General features: G+C 36.9%; 1 non-coding gene across 1 annotated transcript; it reads left to right on the forward strand.

The window, feature by feature from the left end:
• Positions 1-21,143: 21,143 nt before the first annotated feature.
• LOC143409052 (small nucleolar RNA SNORA9) lies at positions 21,144-21,283 on the forward strand. The gene has a single exon (XR_013092566.1). It is a non-coding gene; the product is annotated as a small nucleolar RNA SNORA9 (small nucleolar RNA).
• Positions 21,284-21,582: the final 299 nt, after the last annotated feature.

Below are 21,582 nucleotides of genomic sequence, written 5' to 3' on the forward strand. Positions count from 1 at the left end.
TGAGACAATGCAAGAAAGTTTGGAGGAGAAATGATTGGGTTGTCAGAGTCTTAATCCAATCAGTGATTTAATCCCCTGATAGGGATTAACTGAGTGGTAACTGAAGAGGTGGGGGTGACTGGAAAGGGTGGGAATTGGAGAGATACTTTGGGTGTCGAGAGCCATCCATGGACTATGTGTGGACCAAATGGGCATGGAAGCCCACTGGACAGAATCTGATATTTGGGAACTTCCAGTGGCAATCCTGCTAGTAAGATCGCCCAGATACATGTGAGTCCTACATGTGAGTCCTATTCAGTTCTGCCAGGTCCCACACAGCACTAGAGATAGGGAGACCTGCTATAGCCACACAGCTTCTCAGAGATGGGTGTAATGTGCCAGGATGCCAATCAACCTGTTGACTGTAAGACATCATAAAGCAAGACTCCACCCCTGAAACCTTATCCCTGCCTTTGATGTAACCTCTTAAATAAAACCACTGGAGCCATTCTCTAGTTGTTCAGCCCCAGCTCCTGTGTGGGCTGGACCTATCAAGCACTCCATGCTTCTTAAAACTATAATTCGGACTTTGTCTTATTTCTTCACTAATTATTTAAGACTTTATTTTCTGAGATGGTTTATCCCTTCTGCACAGGAAAAATTACCCTGGCGAGACACTGGCCACCTCGCAATATTTGAGTATATATTTGTACCTGGCAAGTTAAATCTCTCTCTGCTTCCTGATCACCATGTGAGCTACTTCCCTCTGCCACTCTCTTCTGCTATGATGTTCTGCCTCATCTCAAGCCCCAAGTCCCGAGGAATGGAGCCAGCTTTCTGTGAACTAAGACCTCTGGGTTCACCTTTCTGTGAACCCTCAAATAAATTTTTCCTCTTCTAAAATTGTCAGATCCTTTAGTCACAGTGAAAAAGCTGACTAAAACATGAACTCATATTCAAATAGTCTCAAAAATATCTGAATATTTTATATAATTCAAAAGACAGAAAAAACCTTGTGTCAAAGGACATTCAATACAACATTCTTTACCAGAGCAAAATGAAGGGGGTGGGTGGAGGGAAAAGCCTGAGGGGAATAACAAAGTATTTAAATTTATTCAATTAAATACTATACAACATTAATGATAACTAAAGACTTTTTAATACCATTGGGAAATGATTATACACAAATACATGGGAAAGTATAATTTATTAGGTATATTTTACTACATTTAAATAATAAACATAAATTGAATTTCACCCGTATTTTCCTAAACATTTCTCTGGTGGTACTTTGGTCTCTGAATATTCCCTGAATTTCAAATTCAAGCATTTGATCATTGTATCCTATTCCCTGGACCGTATGCCACTGGTATTCCTGTTCATTCAACAATTCAAACACAGGCATACAGAGGTAACAAATACATAGTTAGTATGATCCTGAGAGCTAGAAACACAAAAATGACTAATATTTTGTGTCTAATCACTGTGGAATGTATAATCTGAAAAGCGAGTCACATACAGAACAGAGCAACAGAGTAAATACAGTGGAGCCATGGCATAATAGAAGCATTAACACCATGCTCTACAAGCTCAGTTCCTTTGTACATTTAGTTATATTCATATATAGCATTGCTAAAGTCGCTGCTCAGAAAATAACTGTTGATTATTTAATTGACTGATATTCAGGTAAACTAAACTAATGCATCCATTTAACTGAGCAAATGATTCAGCTGGAATCTTTAGACTATCCAGTTGTGTTAGTCAACCTAACAGATAGCAACTCACTTTACTTCTACCAGCATACCTGGAAAGGTATGCGGCAGGGAAAATATCAGTGCATATTGAGAGACAGGAATGATTTTAGACTAGCACTCTTTTCTCCCTTCAAATCAGAAGTTCTCAAATTTTCATAGGTATAAAATTCATCTGAAAGATCTATCAAAAATGCAAATCCAGTAGCTCTAGGTTGAGCCTGGGAATAAATTATTCAGATGCAATAAAACAGAGACTACTCCTTAGCAATGTTAATTAAACAATATTGTAAGTATAATTTTCAACTGTCAACATTACAAATTCTGTCAACTCCTTTACTTGTTAAGATGAAAGAATCTTGTGAAATTGGATTTTTATCATCTGAGGTCTAGCCCTAAGCTGAACTGAAATGCATCTTTGGAAGTGGCATGCTTCAAATTTCTTTGCAGAAAGAAAGTGGGGGGTCTTCACAAAAATGGAGAGGAGAACAACAGAGAAGATGAAGGGGCTCAAGGGGGAGGAAGGAAGGAAGGAAGAAAAAGAGCAGGTACTGGAATGAAGTTAATTGAATTCTGCTATGTACATTTATCACAATGAATCCCACTTTCACGTACAATCGTAATACACCCATTAAAACTAAATAAATATAAGGAAGGCCAGTAGAGAAAGGATGGAGAGGGAGGGATAAGGAGAGAGAAAGGGGAAATACTGGGGAGTGAAATGGAGAAAATTATGTTATGCACATGTATGAATACTTTTATGTATGATTACAATGTGCTAATAAAAAAAATAATTCCTTGCAGACCTTCACATTGGTGACTAGCACACGTAAACTTTTGCTGACTGATGAATCAGAATTCTGAAAGCAGAAAGTTATGTAAAATATGAAATTTTTAATTAACTTTTGGGAACACGCTGTCTTTCTTCTAAATGCCTATTATCCACAGTTAATATGTGCACATGAAAGTTTCAGAACTTCAAAAATATGCCACAGTACAGAATAAAGAATGCTTAAGACAAAAGAAATTTTTCCAGGGGAAAATTGGCAGTATTTAATCAGATTAGCTGTGTCATTTGAAGTAAGAATTATGTTTGTGACATAGGGTGCACAAATTCATGTAATTGTTCCAGTGAAAACAATGCAGAGGAAGCATAATATACAGCAAAAAAAAATGAAAAGCTATTTCTAGCCTCAATTCCAACACTAGTAATCTCTGCAATCTTAACCTCTTTGAACTTTACTTTCCAAATTTGTAAAAATCAGGATGTGAATCTTAGATGGATGGTCTCTAGTGCCCCTGCAGTTCTACAAGCCAAAAGCAGGGAAATAACAAAAAGTAAAATAAAAGTTCAAACTAACAGGAAAATGTTGTTGTTGAAAGATGTCCACGATTTGTAGGAAATACTATATTGCCATTTCCTTGCACAGTCTTTGACTTCTAATAAGTGCTTAGTTAATATTTGATAGATCAGTGAATGAATGAACCAGTGAAGTTACATAGAGTAATATATATGGTTGAATAGTTAATTTATTTATGCTTCTGTAAAAATTTAGCATATTAAATCTTGATCAGCAAATCAGTGAACACTCAGACTCCTTGTGAAGAGAGGTTATAAAAGAATTGGTAAATATATTTCTTATCTTGTCACATAAGAAAGTAGGTGTCAGGTCCACATGTGAATATCAACTGATAACTTGATTACCAACCTCAGGACAAAGAAGAGTGGAGAGCAAGATCTAATAAAGGCTTGCTGAGGAAATGTGCTGAGATCTAGAATCAGGTAAGGGTGAAGGGCTTCCAGATGAGGAATTTGTGAAAGTGAGGAAAATGCAAAAGAGAGAGAGAGAGAGAGAGAGAGAAAGAGAGAGAGACAGAAAGTCCTGTTAGTGATAGAGCCCGTAGTGTCACTTTCCTAGAATCAAGACCTCAAAGAGAATGAAGCTAATGATACATGGCCAGACATTATTGTTGGGGGAATTTTAATGTTTGACATCTTAGCATTTTCATCAAGGATGGGAAGAGTAGAAAATATGTTCTTGATTTGTTCTATCCAATATGAGATCTACCAGCCACATGTAGCTCTTGAACATCTAAATGTTTGTTCCAATATGCTATGTGCTCCAAGTATCAAATACTCACTGTATTTCAAAGGTTTGGTACCACCAAAAAGAGGGTGGGGTGTAAAATATCTCATCAATATGTTTTATTGACTGCATGTTAAAATAATACTGTTTGGGATGTGATAAGTTAAACAAAAAGTATTGTATAAATTAATTTTACCTGCTTCCTGACACTCTTTGAAGATGGTTACTAAAAATTTTAAACCACATATGTGACTCACATTATGTTTCTATGGGACAGCTTGGTGTTAGAATGGAAATTCTGCAAAACTTCCAAGTAACACTGGAAAGTTGTATGATTTAATTGCTTTTTTCCTGTTTCTGTTTTGAGCTAGTAATACCACCAGGGTGTGGTGAACTATTGGCTGAGTGGTATTGCAGCTGAGAGGACATTATTCCTTACAGATCCTGAAGAGTCCCTACTCCTGCTGATCTCATTAGCTGCATTCAACCACTTGTTAGAAATATCTTCTGTCCCCCAAGAATTTGTTCAGTAGTAGTTCTATATCACTTGGCTGGGACAATGAGAGTAATACTACTGGCCCTTACAAGCCATACAGAGCTCAATATAAAATGCTTCTTGTCTGGTGCTGGGGATATATCTCAGTTGGTAGAGTGCTTGCCTCGCATGCACAAGTCCCTGGGTTCAATCCCCAGCACCACCAAAACAAAACAAACAAACAAAAAAATGCTTCTTATCTCTGAACCAACCGCCCTGCTTTATCCACCTGACAGGAATCCCCATTGACACTTTGCTTGTTGTGTTTAATTCTCCTGATTTAAAAACCAGTTGTACCACTACCCCTGTTTCTATTTTTCTTTTTCTAATCATTCTCTTTGAAACATATTGAAGAAATTTTGGTAATTCAGAATCCCCACTGTGACCCTCTCCAATTTGTGATATATAATTGCTCTCTGTGACTCTATATTTCTCCACACCAAACAATTCCATATTGTTATTTTTAGTTACTTTGTCAAGTTTGATCAATTTATCTTTTCCTTAGCCTGTGGTCATTGGCATCTCTCATTTTTAGTATACTTGCTTCTTTCCAGTTTATCCACTTTTAATCAACCATAGGTTGTAAGAGCAGTAATGCTCATTTATCTGATTTGTAAGTAAGAGAAAATGGGCTCAGAAAGTATCCCAGGAACAGCCATTATTTAGAATGCAGGATTTAATGGAAAAACTTTGCAACACTTACTTGGGTTACTTAGAATCTCTGCTTCCTCTGGTTCTCATCAATGTTCATGACAGTTGATTCAGAAGGCCTCTGCATTGATAAAAGAAAAACAAGGACGTTGGTTGATTCAGTGGGAGCAGAACTCCTAATTAAGCAGAAAATCTTTTCACTTCTCCCTCTTAATAGTTATTAACAACCAAGGCTAAGACAATTAAAAAAAAGTGTTTTCCCTAGCACCATTGATGGTGTCCAAGATGACTGGGGCCTGACCTACAGCAGATGCCAATTTCCAATCCATAAGCTTAAGATTGTTGACCAAGAATAAAACCAACCTATCCAAGACCAATGACATTTATTTGAGACTAATTAGGATTGTATTCCAGGAAACACAGATTCAAGCAGATCTTGAAAATACATTCAAAAGTTTTGCAAAATGGAGGTGTATTTATAACTTTAAACTGCAAGAGTTTTAGAAACTATATCACTCATTAGGAATTAGACTAGTGCTGGCAAACATTTACCTGTCTTGTAAGAAAGAGATTTGGTGTATCTCAGTCTCTGGGTAGCTGGGGAAAGGTGTCCATCTTACAAAGGTCAGCAGAAGCCAATAAGGTTTCAGGAAACTACAGGTTTGTTCCAGTATAAAGGTCAGCTCACAGCTGGGAATGGGTGTGTCTGCAGCCCAGTTCAAAGGTTCAGCTGCAGACAGACTGGACAGGAAGATGAGATTGATTAAGAATGGCCTCCTGACTCCATTTTAAGTGTCCTGACAAAGGCTGCTCTTCCTCCCCGCAGCTCTCTCTCTCTTTTTCTTGATGAGGTCTACAGCTTTTTCAACCAAGAATCTGGAACATCATTTGGGCAAAGTTGAAATGAAAGCAAAGTCTGTCATCTGACTTACCTGAACCAAGACAGAGACTACTTATTTAGCAATGCCACACCCACTTCTAAGTTATATGTATGTGTGTATGTTCATTTAATGCATATATATTCACTTAGTACACACACACATTCAGTGTAAGGGAACAAAACTAAAAATGAAATATAGACTTCGGATGTACAAACATTTATAATATCATGGAACTATGGATCCTGAACTAGAGTCAACCCCAGAAGTTATCTGTTCAGTATCCTATTGGCAAAAATCACTTTCTGCCAGGAGAATTAGAGCCACAAGGGATCTGTGACTTCCTCAGGCCCCTCTGAGAGGAAGTAAGAATCAGAACTCTGGTTTTCTATCTCTTAGTAATATCATCCTCCCTCTGCATCCAACAACACTTTGTGGATTCATAGTTTTTCAGAGTTGAAAGAAACCTTAGGAAACCAAGTGATTTTCTCTGGGGTATCCACACTTACATAATGACACATCCATGAATACAAGGTACTCACTGCTTGCTTACTCCACCTCTATTTCTCTCTTTACCACATAGGAATTCACCTGAAGGTTGGAATGCAGCAGCTAAAATTTGTTCAAATTGCTCAGCTGAACCACACTCTTTACCCACATTACTATTCTCTCCAGGAAGGAAGAAATGAGGGTCTCCTTTCATGGCCTGCAATAAGACCAGATTGGTTCTCATTCTTCTTTCATAGTAACAGACGCTATCAGTAAATTTGGGGAGACCCTCCATAAACCAAAGCCAAAAGGCTGAGGAAGACAATGCACCTAAGAAGCAACTTCCCTGGAATGCTCAGTGGAGACAGGGGATATGGTAACTTTTCTGATCCAGAGCCCACTGGAAAAAGCCCCCTTGAAGTCCCCAAGACTCTAGGAGTCCCTCATCTTCGCCAACCTGAGGGCAAGGCAGTGAATGAATGTAGATGGATGATCCTATCAAGTTCAGGTAAACATTGATTGTTGATTAGCAATGCCCCCACATGTCGTTTGATTTTTTTTTTCTGTTCATTGTTACTAATAGCCACAAGACTGAAAGGTAACAAACAGGTACATAGTAGAACAAATTCCCTTTCTTAGCTGTTAAATATACTTTGTAGCTACATTTGTGGTTTTAGTCTAATTAGTGATTTAAAATACTAACAGGCATAAACTGCATTGTATATTCAGCTAGAAGGAGATTTTATTCACCATGTGTCATTCTAATTAAAAACTGTATTGTCTCCTGAATTGACACAAATTTTATGGCCTTGCTAACAATAGGACCCTACACAAAACATCTTTTCCAAAACTAGGTGAACTCCAGAAATGAGGAATAAAATACCATTCATGGGAAAGTATAAATGTGCAGGAAAATCCCCTGTGTCCGTCAAGATTTATCCAGGAAATCAAAAACCTTACTAAGTATTTTAACCAGGTATAATGGTTAATTTTAGGTGTCAACTTGACTAGCTTAAGGATATCCAGACAGCATTATTTTTGAGTATATCTGTGAAATTGTATCTGGAAGAAATTGGCATTTGAGTCACTGCACTGAGTAAGGAAGATCCATTCCCACCCAATTGGCTGAGGCCCAAATAAAACAAAAAAAAAAAAAAAAAGCAAAGCAAATTCTCTCATTCTGTCTTCTGGGTCTGGCACACCCTTCTTCTTCTGCCCTCAGACATCAGAATCCCAGGTTTTCTACCTTTTGGACTTTAGACACCAGGATCATACTTGGTTCTTTGGCCTCAGCCTTAGACTGAGTGTTACACCATCAGCTTCCCTGGTTCTGGGGCCTTCAGACTTGGACCGAGCTGTGCTGCTTTCCCTGGTTATCATGAGACTTCTGAGCCTCCATAATTATGTGAGCCAATTTTCCTAATAAATTCCCTCTCACAGAGGTATACATATATATTTATATAAATATGTACAAATTTATATATGTGTACATATATATTTATACATATATCTATAAATCCTTTCACTGTAGATAGGTTTTATTTCATTCTATCTCTAAGGTATGGATAGGTTGATTAATAGATACATAAATCCCATTGATTCTATCTCACTGGAGAGCCCTGAGCAGCACATCAGGAACAAATGGACTCAACATAAGGAATTAGGTATTTATAAAACTGTTAGAAAAAATGGAGGAACAGAAATCAGGGAGAAGTACCTTATGTTTCAGGTGTGGGGCAGCAAGGAGAAAGGAAGCTGCTGCCACCCAAAAGCAGGGCCATGCAAGTAGCTACTGTCAACTTAGCTTTACAGTTTCAAAATGGGTAAATAACCACCACTACCAGGGGACAAAAAATAAACAAATAAAGATTTCTGCCCATCTTCGCTTTTCTCCTCCAATGTGAGAGCATCTCACTGGCATAGCCCTGGCAGTTTGGAATCCTGCTAAGCAAGGGAGTCCAAGAAACAGGATTTCTAAGCTTCTAACTGTGGCAATTCAGGGGAAAGCTAATAAGAGAAAAAGTGCAAATTATGGAAAACAATCTGAAACCAAAATTACTCCCCTAGGAAAGCTAAGTTCCAAGACCCATCCTCATCATGAGAGTCCAGGAAAATGTTCCTGTTATGGTTTGGATGTAAGGTGTCCCCCAAAAGCCCGTATGTGAGACAATGCAACGTGGTTTAGAGTAGAAATTATTAAGTTATAAGAGCCTTAACTCTATCAGTGGATTGATCCCTTATGGGATTAACTGAGTTGTAACTGAAGGCAGGTAAAGTGTGGCTGGAGGAGGTGAATCTTTGGGGGCATGTCTTTAGGGTATATATTTTGTATCTGGTGAGTCAGTCTCTCCCTCCCTCCTCCTCACTCCCCCACCCCTCCTTTCTGATAATCATGTGAACTACTTCCCTCCACTACACTCCTCCACCAAGATGTTCAGCCTCACCCTGGAGCCTGTATGAACTGAGACCTTGGAAACTCTGAGCCCCCAAATAAACTTTTCCTTCTCTAATTATGCTTGTCAGGTCTTTTAGTCACAGCAGTAGGAAAAAAAAAATGACTGGAACAGCTCCTGTTGTCACTAATACAACTCTAAGATAACAAATTGTTTTTCAACCACATATAAACCATCTCCCCAGGCTTTCTGTGATCCTAGAAGATGAAGTGATCCCTATTGACAAGTGACAATACTAAAAGCCAATATTAATAACATTAGATAGACCCCACCACTAAGACACACTAAGGAAACTTTATGTAAAATGTTAGCGGAACTGTTCATTCAACAATAAAAATTCCCCTTAAAGGAACACCAAAAGGAAAAGAGGATTCCCTCCTTATAAGGATAGGTTCATTCTCCTCAAAATTCTTAAGTGATATTTAGTTTTGCTTTCTGCACAATGATCAAATAATTTATATTAAGAAAAATAACAAATGACTTCATACTTTCTCAAAGATAGTACTTTAAAGAATCACCCTATTTCTTTTCCGCTTGAAGAGTATTTATTTGTCTTCTGTAGTTTTACATTCTGAACATTTTAGTTTTTCAATTTCACTAAAAAATGACCTTTTGATTAGGGGTTTTCCATGCATGATTCTTTTTCCAGAATAGAATCCAAAGTTTTTCCACTTACACCAAGTTATAAAAGGATTCTCTTCTCTAAAGGAATTTTCAAAAATCATTCTAAATCCCTTCTCTTCAATTATTTCTTATGCTTACTATCTTAATATGAAAGGAAAAGGAATAAAATAAAGATCCATCAGTTGCAAAATTTTCATCTTTTAATATCTTATTAATTTTATCCTTCATATGACTCCTTGAAGAACCTACAAAAGGATAATAAATGCATCTGTTGGATCTCACAGTACATCTTCTCCCTAATAGAATAATGAATCTGCCTTCATGCCACAGTAGTGTCTACAAAAGTGTTTGACCAGGGAATATGTTATGATCATAAAATTTCACATGGAATCTCAAAATAGACTTTAGGTAGAGAGAATAATTGTTTCAGGATTGAGGCAGAAATGGAGGTTCAGAGCCTGCCCCTCACAAAAGTTCTAGAGAACATAAATTAAAATAATTTATACCAGATGGCTCACACTCTTCCCTATAATCTTCAGCATGCTGACTTACTTTTATAAATGGGTGACTTTCCTTTTAAGCTATCTGCAGCCATCATAGTTAATGGCAGAAGATCTTTCCAGAAAATCATTTCAGGAACAAAGGGAAGCTCAGGCTCCCCTGGGAAAACTGACAATTAAACTGAGTAGACAATTCTCAGCAACACCTGGTCACACACCATCTGAGGATTGCAAGCTAGCGCTGGTCAGGCCCCACTGCTTTGTACCTCTCAGGTTAACCTGTAAAATGGGTGTCTATGGCCTGACTGGCCCCTCAGTGCTGACTGGCTCAGCCCACCACCTGCAGGAAACTAGTTGTAGGTACCAGTTACTCTTATTGACCCCTGGGTATAAATGCCCTCAGAAACTCTGACTTAGTGTGAATAAATGAAAAACTTGGTCCTTTAACCATTGTTTATAAGGTACTACTTTGTGTAGTACAGTTCTGAGTATGTGCTCACTTCCTAAAGGAGTGCTCTAGAGCCATACTCCCTGGGTTTTGATCTCATTCTGCTACTAACAGCTGGGTGATCTTGAGCAAGTTAAAAACCTCTTAAACCTATTTCTTCACCTTGCAAACTCGGTACAGAAGCAATAGTACATACCTCAAATATGTAATGAGGAACTTAAGTGAAATAATGGGTAAAATGTTTAGCATTAAGTAAGTACTAGCTGTTAGTGTTTGTCTCATATAGAAGTGTTTCTCATTTGTAATTTACATCTTTAAAAGTTACTGGATTAATGTGTGTGTATGTATATACAAGCTTATAACCAGATACGAGAAATATTGTATAAACCATTTCTCCAAAAGGAAGACTAAAGTTGAAAGAAATTAAATAATCAACCTAGCATAAATAATATTGAAGTAGACTTTTGTTAAAATATAGCCAGTCAGTTTTGATAAATACATAACTTTCTGGACTTAATGAAAGAGTTATTATACAAATCTGATTATCTAATAATCCATGTTTTGTGATCAGCTTTATTTCTTGCCAGAAGTCAGTGCTGGGTTAATCAGGAATCTGCTTCATCAGGTTAACCTGCATGAAGTAGTAATTGGGTAGGCACATAGAGTTCTAGACTCTCCTACAGTAAATCAAAATGTTATTACAGCAAAGAAGTAGTTTTTTTCATCTGTATACCTATAAAACAAGGTGTCCAGCCCATTCTATGACTTCCTTCTTTCTCCAGGCCCAGAACTTCTTTCATTGGTACTAATGTTATATCTTTATTGTCTTGTGTCTTATACATAGCTGTGCAAATTCAAATGAACACAATGAAAATAATTCAGGAAGATTATTTTCAGCTGATAACTGCCTACTTAACTACTCCACAAGAGATTAGTCAGATCAAATTCTCAAGGAGACAAATATTGTAACATATCTTTTACATAAAACCTCTTCTCAGGCTGGAGTTATGGCTCAATTATAGAGCACTTGCCTAGCATGTGTGAGGTACTAGGTTTGATTCTCACACCACATATAAATAAATGAATTTTAAAAAATCAACATCTAAAAAAGTATTTTAAAAAAATTTTTTCACTGTGACCTATCAAAGAAATTCACAGCATTTCCAGGGACTAATATTTTATATATAATGTATGTACGTGTGTGTGTGTGTGTGTGTGTGCGCGCGCCCACATGCACACACACACACACACACACACACACACACACACACACACATATATATATATATATATATATATATATATATGTATATAAAATCAGGAATCAAATGATGTACCCAAGGTCACATGAATTAAAATATTAGGCCAGAAATTGGATCCCCTTTAAATTCCTACCCCATTCTTCTCCACTTCACGTACCTTAACTGATTCTTCACAGACTGAAATGGGGTGGAAAGGGGAACATGCTGAGTTATCACTGAATGCACTTCAGTCTCCTCGAATCCCAGTTGGGTAGTTATGGAAGAATAAAAGTAGAAATCTCATTAACATAATTAAAGCCTAATATTATTACACATTGACATTTTAAAATTCTAATCTAAGTATTTGTTAAAGTGCCATCATTGGAATAAATTGGAGTATGTATATTTTAAGATAACAACTTGGAAAGACAGACTTTATAAAATGTGTATATTTTGATATGTTAATTCATTCAGCAGAGATATTTTGAGCTTTATTTTATGCCATGCTCTGTTCTAAGCACTAGGGAAGCAGAACAATAAGTTTTTCAACCTTTGCAGAGTTTACATTCAAGGGAAGGAAACATGTAAGCAAATAAGCAGATGAATATAATACATTCTCCACAATGTAACACAGAGAAAATAACAACATTGGGTGCCCATGCTGTGCAGCTGCTTGGAAATCAGAGTTCTTATGCCTGAGGGAGGTTCTGAGCTTCACACAGGGACAGCTGGAACAGATGGGTGGTGCAAAAAAGCCCCATCCTATTGGTATCATGACAGATGAAGAAAAGGCTATGAGTGTTGAGGGGAAAAGGAGAGAAATCCTCTATGCTCTAGGAGACCCTCTCCTGGTCCTGAAAAAAGTGATGTGAATGCCAGGAAAGGGTTTTTTGTTTTTTTGATTTTTTTTTTTTTTTGCCACCCTCTTATTACCCTCTCTCATACCCTAAGCTTCTAAACACCTGAGCTATAAATGATATTAGTAGAGCTTCAGGTAATGAAAGAATGGTGAGAGAAAGACATTAGTAATGGAGGGGAAGGTGGGAGAGAGATGAATAGTAGGAGGGAAGAATGGGTCTGAATCACCAATCTATGTAACTAATCAATGTAAATATATGATGCAATGAATTAGTTACATCAGCTGAACTCCCTGTGCCTATCCACCCTTGCTTTGGCTGCAGAGACCTGTTTAAAGAAGCAGGTGATGAAGAGTATCAATCTTACTTTAGAGATGAAGAGAGATGATTTTAGGGAGTAGGTATGATTTACATTACATTGAAGAAAAACAAATAGGAAATCCACAATAAATCAACCTGAGATGGACTGAGTCACTGGAATCATGATTTGCCAAGTGCATTGCAGTTTCCCTGAGATATAAAAGACATTGAAGTCTATCATGTTTATCCACTTTACTTTCAAGTGATGTTTCCAATTGGCATTGGTGCAACTATTTAAGGGAGCAAGCCAGGTAAGTATTGAATAAAACAGCATAATATATGGCATATAACTAAAAAGAACCAAAAGAATAACCAAATTTCAAAAAATATATATTATAAAAACAAAAATCTATCCATCGATGTCATATCTATCCCTGAGATTATAGGCACGTAAGAGTTATCTTGAGAAATCATTTATCCAAAGTTTTAAAACTTCAAGGATTGAACATAACACCCAATTCATTGCATCCTTGGTCAGGAAGTCTCCAGGAAAACACTTCCATTCAGAATTGGTCTTAGGAATTTTATATTCACTATAACTCATGGACTTTGAACCAGGTTCCAACTAAATATGAAGACATGGAAAAGACAGAAGTTCCAATATTCCAGTTGGTCCACAAAACAGCCTCATGCTCTCTAGGTTCCACAGTTCAACTAAATGGTGATGGGATCTTCTTGGGCACACTAAATAAAACAAATGTATTATTGAAAAGCCTGTTAACTTTCTGTTTGTTTCTCCAAATTCAGAGCCTACACTTCACAGTGGCTCTGAGCCACTGACACTGACCTGCACTCAATGAATCACTTGCCTTCTGGCTTCCAGATGTACTCAACCAATGTAACACATGGCTAGTTGGTAGAGGAACTCAGGCCTCTCAGGCCTGGAGGAAGTGACAATCTCTCCCTCTGTCATTCACTAGGTCTAGAGTACCACATAATCTCTGTGACTTTCTTCCTCTCTGATCATAATTTTGTAAATAACCCCATTTATTAAATTATCCTCAAATTATGCTATTTGAGAGTACCATCTATCCTTGACTAATTGTTGGCACACATTTTCTTTCTTGTAAGAACAATTTGGACATGTGGACATGTTACCTTGAGGTGAAGAATGGATTCATTTCCATATTGCTTAAGCCTATTTGAAAATGGGTTTTCTAATATTGGGTTTGTGAGACTACGCTCTCTAATACAGAAAGCATTCTAAAAGATGTATCAAGAGTACTGTTATCTCCATTTTGCAGTGGAGAAAAGGGATGCTTAATGATCCTAAGTCTCTCCCTCAGTGCATGTGCCTAATAAATCCACTTGCATTCTAGGACTCCAAGTCCTATGCTCTGTCCCCACTCCTTTTTCTTCTACAAATTAAATACTAAAGCTTCTCAATTTCATAGCATGTGAATGAAATGCTTGATGGCCTCTTTTCTGGGTAAAAAGATCACTTGGAAGAGTGGAAGAGTTTTGTCATTCTGTAGCTGCTTCTCTAATAAAACAGATAATAAGGAAGGGTTAACAATAAATATGAGTCAAAGACTGAAGCTATTAAATAGAGCAGCTGTGCCTTCAGAATCTAAAAATACACCAGACAACAAACTATGAAGTGCTCTTGACGTCAATGGAAGACACAGTCATCAGTGGAGGTCATTTTATAACCTTCCTACAACTGTCTCACAGATAAACATGCACCATAATCCTTTATGTCAGGGCCATAAAAATACCCTCATGCACTTCACAGGCAGGCATCCGTTAACCACACACACTAAAACCTTGTGACCATGGTCATGACCAATGGTCATGAGATCATTCATGGACAACCTCATGATCAAAATGTAAGTTATGTAGAGAGATCTAGAGACAAGTATTACTTGTTTTTTTTTTTTAAATCTGCATTAGCCATTTTCAAGGAATTTAAGTTTGAACCTAGGCTACCAAAAAAAATACCTTCAAAGCTCAGAATTTCTGCTATTTGCTAAAAGCTTAATGAATGCAGCCAATTGCTTGAATCTCTAGTTAGCTGAAGATTTATCTTGAGTTCTAAGCAGTTTTTCTGAAGTCATTTTTCATAGCTTATTATCCCTAACCTTCTTTTCTTCTGGAGCTTACTAACGACAACTACAAAAGATGGGACTGATTCCCTCTTTCCTCTCCTAGTCAATACTCGCTTTTCAGGCTTTTTTACTCTGTTTAGTTGTGTCTACAATATGAAGATTCCAGTGCAAAAAATGATCAATTTAATGTAGAAGAAAAACAGGACCAAATTTTTGTACTTAACTAATCTATTAAAATCTTGAACTTAGAATTCAATCTAGAAAATCCATGTCAACATAACCTCTGGCACACCTCCTGCAGCTAATGGATCTCAGATCTGATTATATCTTCCCCCACTGAAGTTCTGTCCAAAGGGCAAATACAGAAAAACATTTTATTTGTGTGTGAATAGAATTATGTCTCCATAACTCACCAGTTTTGGAGCAGAGGCATAATTCCTGCTATCCAGCCAGTAAAAACAAAACTAAAGAAATATTGTTATTTCTACCATGGAGCACTGAGTATGGAAGAAATAGAAATGTTAACCCACCTGGCATCATTGCATTGCAATATATCTAGTTTATATACTGTGTGAAATGAGGCTTTTAAACAATGTTCTAAATATATCTAAATAAACTGTGCAAACTGATGATGCCTTGAGTGCTTTATCTGTTGACTGGTATTATAGGGGTAACTACCCACATAATAAAGTGGATTTATAAAGTTTAGAAATTGCCTAATCCAATATATACAGAGCAATCAGATGAATGATGCAGGCCAAGTAGATTTAGGTATACAAATGATAGCTACGGTAATACATGGAAATGATTCTCAGAGCTAGATAGGCAAAACATATTGTATCTCCTGTAATTTCCATTGTACTACACAGTCATGGCCTCAAATTTCAGGGTAGTTGACCTGTATTCCCAAAGTCAAGTGACTTCCATTTGAGACATTCTCTTCAAAAGATTGGTCCCATTCTTTTGAATGGGACAGGCCTCAGTTTGTTTGTGTGTGCACTTAAAAATAATGTGGAGAATTATACTGCTAATAAGAGGGAAGATGTCACATATTTTCTTGTTTCTTTGCCTGTTTCTCTATAAGACAATTTGGCTTTCTCATATCAATTCATAATGTCTGTTGTATGTTATTGTGGATGTTTTTTCCAGACTATCTTTTGTGTTTTGACTTTGTCTATGGCATAATTTGCTCAAACAAACCTAAAAAAAAAAAAAAGCACAATTTTAATGAAGTCAAATTTATCCATTTTTATTTATGGTTAAAACTGTATTAGCTATTTGCTTATGAATGTCTTCCCTACCATATGGTTAAAAAATAGTCTAAATTATCTTTGAATGTATTTATTATCTTTTTCATTTATAACTTTAATCTATCTGGGAATTTTTTTTGGAATAAGTTGACATAAACAAATATTTAAGAACACAAAAATTCTGGGGGCGGTGGCACATGCCTGTAATCCCAGAAGCTCTGGAGGCTGACGCAAGAGGATCGCAAGTTCAAAGCCAGCCTCAGCAAAAGCAAGGGACTAAGAAACTCAGTGAGACCCTGTCACTAAATAAAATACAAAACAGGGTTGGAGTGTGGCTCAATGGTCCTGAGTTCAAACCCCAGTACCCCCCAAAAAAAAACCTAAAAAGATGATCATCTCACTAATGTCAATAGAAGGAAAATTACAGCAATATGACACACTATTTTATTTAAATCAGTTTGAGAAGATGCACCAACATGGAGTTTATTCAGAAAGTGACTTCAGAGACCAAAGCAAAGGACCAGGCAGGTATGGGGGGGGTGGCTAAAAAAAAAAAAAAAGCAAATTAAGAATAGAATATGATCACCCTTGAGGACAACAGGCCCTTGATTTGCACCTGAATAATTTATGGAATAGTTCACTGTGGTCAGGAAGTGGGCACATAAGCACAAAGAAATTCTAGGGAAAAAGAAGCAAAAAAACTCAAGACTCCTACATGAGGCAAAATGCCATCAGCAGAAGCTAATCCTGTATTCACATGAAACTGTCCACTTCAGGTGTGTCTGAAATCAGAGGTGAGGAAGGAGACATGTTGTGAGGCTCCTGATATAACTTCAACAGGTAAAAATTTAAACAAATTATGGAATAGCAGTTACCTAGAGAATGATGCAGTTATTTAAAAATGTACTAGTAAGATACACATGTATTGATGTAGAAAGATATCAACAACATATTAATAAAAACATAAACTATGGAATGCTTTTATTTCATGTTCTCATTTTCAAAATTAAAAATGGTGTGTGTGTGTGTGTGTGTGTGTGTGTGTGTGTGTTTATAGCTTTGTATGTGTATAGAGGAAAATCTGAAAGGATACATACCCTACTGTTAACATTTGTTAATTCAGAGGTGGGGAGTAAAAGAGAAAAAATTATTAAATAATTCTTTGTACAACTCTGCATTGTCTAAATTAGTGTCACCAAACACATTCCTTTTATTTTTTGAAAAGGTAATTGGTTGAGGGTCATTAACGTCAACTAATTTATCCCTGGCTTGAGCTTCATTCCCAATAGAGAGTATCCTTTGAGAATCGAACTAGATTCATTTCTAGTTATATAACTAGACAGGATTCTCCATTGTTAGTAAATGTCATATTATTTCTAAACCAAAGAAAAGGAGGTGGTCTCTCTTCTGTTTATTCTATTTTCATTCTCTAGATTATCTGTGTTCAATACAGCCATCAGTTTATAAAATGTTTAATGTGTGGCTAGTCTAAATTGAGATGGGTTTCCTGTGTAAAAATACATACACACAGGTTTTGAAAACTTAGTTCCAAAAATAATATATCTCATTAGTAATTTAATATTGATTATCTGTTGAATTTGTGGTATATCAATTGAAAACACATTAATATGTACTTCCCCCCCCCTTTTTAAGTTGTCAGTGCACCTTTATTTTATTTATTTATATGCGGTGCTGACAATTGGACCCAGTACTGCCTCAGTCCGGCTGGGTGGGCAAAAAACCGGGGGGGGGGGGGGTGACGAATAACTTGTGTACGTTGATACAGCAGGAGAGGGAGCCCTTTATTGTAAGATCTGAGCGATATTTATACATTTTACACAGCTTATCTAATTAGCATAAAATAGATACAGCAGTCAACCAATAAGGAATCTCCACACTTAATGGCTCACTTTTGTTACTTCACAAACCACTCCCTCTGGCATTTTGCCAGGCACCATCCAGACTTGTTTACAGACTCTAATATTTCTCTGGCAAAATAACAGGTGCCAATTTGACTTGTTTATAGACCTTAACACAGTACCTCACACATGCTAGGCAAGCGCTCCACCACTGAGTCACAACCCCAGCCCAGTATTTCGTCTTTTTTAATGTGACTACTAAAAAATTTTAAATTACATGCATAGCTTGCATTCTATTTCTACTGGAACATTTTTTCCTCATATTAATTGATTTAATCTTTGCTTATCAAAGTTAAACCTGCAGTTTCTTCAACCATCTACCATCTATTATCTTGGTTTTCCTACCCCAGGAAGTACTCGACACATAATAAACACTCAATAAAAATGTGCTATTGCTGAGCTGCATAGATTTTTGGAAGCTAGGAGGAGGTGCTTTCCAAGAAAGCACTGTCATCAGAGGTCAATGTCACAAGGAGAACTTGATGATTAAGAGATCGTTAATATTATTGAAAGCAATATATCTTCTTGATAAGGACAGAAGTCAGACTTCATGAGGTTAAGAAGTAAATGGGTGGTGAATGAAGTGGTGGCTCTAAACTTAGAACCTTTTGTTGACAGCAGCACAGAGATGGTCTTTAAAAAAAAATATTTATTTTTTAGGTGTAGATGGACACAACACAATGACTTTATTCTTTTTATGTGTTGCCGAGAATGGAACCCAGGTCCCGCCCATGCTAGAAGAGTGCTCTACCCCTGAGCCACAATCCCAGCCCCCAGACATGGTCTTTTAAGGGGTCTAAAGAAAGTTGTTGTTTTTTTTTTTTTTAAGTATCATTCTCATTAAGAGAGATACAATTCTTGAGCCTTGCTCTATCATTACAACCACTTATCTCTCCTATTTCCCCTTTGAGTGGGTTTTTAATCACTCAAAGAATGTCCATGATGACACCAACAATTTCCCTCTTGCCTAAAGATAGAGGATACCAAAAACTTTCCTTTGAGGCCTTTGAGGCCATCATTCATAGTGGTCTGGCTAATACACTGCCTAATCCAGGCAGCACCATGCACTTTGGCAGCCCTGATTCAAGCTAGTGGGTGTCAGCAATGGGTAGAGAGGTAAAGGAACAGGTAAGATTCAGGAATGTTGTAGTGGACATTCCAACTGGCCACTCAAACACTCAGGGGAAAATCCTCATGACATTGGTCTTGGCAAAATGTCCCCTTGTATATGAGACCAAAAACACAGATAACAAAAGCAAAAGTAGACAAATGGGATTCAAACTAAAAAATCTTCCGTACAAAAAGAAAATAATCCACAGAGTGGAAAGGCAACCTAAAGAATAGGGAAAAGATATTGCAAATCACATATATGATAATGGGTTAATATCCAAAAGACGTGAATTCATACAACTGAATGGCAAACTACAATTAAACTGAGCACAAAATTTGAACAGACATCTCTACAAAGAGGATAAACAAATGGCCAACAGATGTAGGAAAAGGTGATCAACCTCACTAATCATCAGGGAGTTGCAAACCATCCATCAACATCTAAAAAAGGTCCATCAACATCTAAAAAAAAAAGATAAACTTTAAAATATACATAGTAAATTCACTGAGCCAAAAGCTAAAAAAAATGTATTGAAGTTCAACTAATTCTTTTGGTAGATGGAGAAAATAATGAATTAAATGTGAATCATTTAGTATTTCCTTCTAATACCAAAGTTCTGTTATATCAGGAATAAGAATTTTAGTGTAGTTTTCATAGCATCTAGCTTAGGAATTCCTTTCATGGGAAGAGTTGCTTTTGTTGGGAAATGAGGTATGGAGCCAAGCCTCTTGGGCCTTGGCATTAGAAAGTGACAAAACTTGTAGAGAGAGAAGTTGTTCTATAAAACAGGGGGGAAAAAATGTTGGCAACTCCAATGGAAAATTCAAAATCAGGGGTGGAAAACAAAAGGAGATGAAAGAATGTAAACAAAATGATGCATGATATGATCCTTTCTAGCTCTCTCACAATCATTAGGAAAGTCTCCAAAAATCATACTACATTCTTGTGGAGTGTAACTCCACACCATGTACAACCACAAGAATGGGAAATTACAATCCATGTATATATGATACGTCTTGAAGTAGACTATATTTTAAAACCAAGACAGGTCTGTAAAATTATTATTTCTGAAATAAGCCAAATAGATTATTTCTATCTACTGAACAAAATGTCCAATTAATGGAAACAGAATTATCTCTATAACGTGAGGTAACCTACTTCTATTTTTACCTAAATTAGCCAGAAAATTGAAGACATGTAACTATCTGAGTCTAAATTATGTAGATTTTTCTGCCATAACTCAATTGCACTACATTGTTCATTTCTTCAGGGTTTCATATTTCCATATAATTTAAAGCAGACCTATATATTTCCATATATTTTAAAACTAACTTTTAGACCTTTTTATGTTTAAATGTTTTTAGCATTCAGAAATAACAAATTCATTTTCTACTCTTGGCTGCCAAAACTTCACTTAGCAACCATCTCCAGTTACTACCTGTGAATGCCTCCTGGAGCAGGGAGTTCAAAGTCCAAACCATGATAGATGGGGCAGGGGCAGCACAAAGAAAGGCTGATGTCAGGTACTTCCAGCTTACTTTTCTTCAACTCACCTTCTTCCTGACCAAGACTTTTTCAATCAGCTGATACAACTTAATTCCAAAACTTAGAAAATAAAATTTCCATATTAAATTAAGCTGAGAGATTTTTTGGAAATTTCTGAATTCATAGGAGATTACTGAGCAAGGTCAATGCTAAGCATAAAGAAATAAATTATAAATAATGGAATATCCATTATGAGTAGAAAACCAGCTTAAGAAATTGATCTGAAGTAGATACCAATGCCTTTGCCTAATCATATGCTTTAGTCTAACATTGATAACTTTAGTCTTACATTGATCCTATAAAACAGGGGGAAAAAATGTTGACAACTCCAAGGGAAAATTTAAAATTTTCCTTGTGTCTCAGGGATAATATTCAATTTTGAAAGTATAAACAACAACAAAAAAGAAAATACAATGATAGCAAGCCTCCAGTGTGCTTGGATCTGCAGTGACCCTGTTGCATTTCTACCATGCTTGTGCTTGCCAGAACAGTTTTGAAATGGTTTGAGGCCTTGTCCTGCCCTATCCAGAGCAAGGTTATAGAAATTTCAGACAATTTAATGCTCCTTTCCAGATATGGCAGTTGCTGAATACCCTTAGCCTGCTGTTGGGAAAGCCTTCTCCAGGTCTCATGTTTCTGGAGTCTGGGCATTTTTGTGTTTTCTATGGGCATCATAAAACTGCCAGGCTACCTTGTTAGCTGTAAGGAGGAGCATCTTAGACCTTCCAATTCCTGACAACCACCACTTCCTGTGGCTCCGCCTATGTCCCTGGCCTCGCCTGTAGTAGAAGACTATTTTCTGTTCCTTGGTGTTTCAGCAGCAGCAATCCCAGGATGCCAGAGCTGAAATCCGTTC

This window comes from Callospermophilus lateralis, chromosome 10, assembly GCF_048772815.1.
Source record: "Callospermophilus lateralis isolate mCalLat2 chromosome 10, mCalLat2.hap1, whole genome shotgun sequence".
Taxonomy (NCBI): domain Eukaryota; kingdom Metazoa; phylum Chordata; class Mammalia; order Rodentia; family Sciuridae; genus Callospermophilus; species Callospermophilus lateralis.